Raw genomic sequence first — 1,257 nt, 5'->3', positions numbered from 1 at the left:
GTCATATGGTCATATGCTAGGGCTTCTCTGGTGGCTCCATTGGTTAAGAATCTACCTGCAATGCAGGAGACCTAGGTTCGATCCCTGGGTTGGGAAGATCCCTTGGAGGAGGGAAAGGCTACCCCCTCTAGTATTCTGGCCTGGAGAATTCCATGGGCTGTATAGTCCATGGGGTCGTAAAGAGTTGGACACAACTGAACGAATTTCACTTTAGCAGCTGCCTGGCTAGCTCAGTCAGTAGAGCATGTGATTCTTAATCTCAGGGTCATGGGTTCAAATCCCATTTTGGGCTTCCCTGGTGGCTCAGATAGTAAAGAATCTGACTGAAATGCAGGCAACCCAAGTTCATTCCCTAGGTCTGGAAGATCCCCTGAAAGAAGAAACGGCAACCCACTCCAGTATCCTTGCCCGAAGAATTCCATGGACAGAGGAGCCTGGTGGGCTACAGTCCATGGTGTTGCAAAGAGTCAGATGTGACTGAGTGACTAACACTACTACATATGGTAGTTCTATTTTTAGTTTTTAAAGACGTCTTCTTACTGTTTTCCACAGTGGCTGCTCCAATTTACATTTCCATCAGAAGTGTATGAGGGTTCCCTTTTCTCGCCAATATTTGTTGTTCGTGTCCTTTTTGATAATAGCCATTCTGACAGATACGGACTAACATCTCATGTCTCATTGTGGTTTTGATTTGCATTTTCCTGATGATTAGCCATGCTCAGCATATTTTCATGTGTCTGTTGGCCATCTGCATTTCCTTATTTAGGAAAATGTCTATTCAGTTCTGCCCATTAAAAATTTTTTGTGTGCCCATTTTTAAATTGAATTGTTTGGGATTTTTTTTTATGTTGATTTATATGAACTGTTTATATATGTTTGATGAAAGTGAAAAGTGAAAGTATAGTTGCTGTCATGTCTGACTCTTTGCGAACCCATGGACTGTAGCCCACCAGGCTCCTACGTTTGATATTGAATCACTTATCATTTGCAAATGTTTTCTTCCATCCAGCAGGTTGTCTTTTTGTTTTGGCAGTGGTTTCCTTTGCTGGGCAAGAGCTTTTAAGTTTAACTGGGTCCCATTGGCTTATTTTTGCTTTTATTTTCTAAAGTTCAGGAGATAGATTTTAAAAGATTTGCTGTAATTTGTGTCAAAGAATGTTCTGTGTTTGCTTCTAGGAGTTTTATAGTATCCAGCCTTACATTTTAGGTCTTTAATCCATTTTGAGTTTATTTTTGTGTATGGTGTTAGAGAGTGTT

General features: G+C 40.7%; 1 non-coding gene across 1 annotated transcript; it reads left to right on the top strand.

Annotated features, from left to right (window-relative positions):
• The first annotated feature begins 219 nt into the window (after nt 1-219).
• TRNAK-CUU (transfer RNA lysine (anticodon CUU)) lies at nt 220-292 on the top strand. The gene has a single exon. It is a non-coding gene; the product is annotated as a tRNA-Lys (tRNA).
• The last annotated feature ends 965 nt before the right edge of the window (nt 293-1,257 follow it).

The sequence above is a fragment of the Muntiacus reevesi genome, chromosome 2 (genome assembly GCF_963930625.1).
Source record: "Muntiacus reevesi chromosome 2, mMunRee1.1, whole genome shotgun sequence".
NCBI classification, from domain to species: domain Eukaryota; kingdom Metazoa; phylum Chordata; class Mammalia; order Artiodactyla; family Cervidae; genus Muntiacus; species Muntiacus reevesi.
The sequence above is the reverse complement of the archived record's forward strand: the minus strand, read 5'-3'. Positions and strand labels throughout refer to the sequence as shown.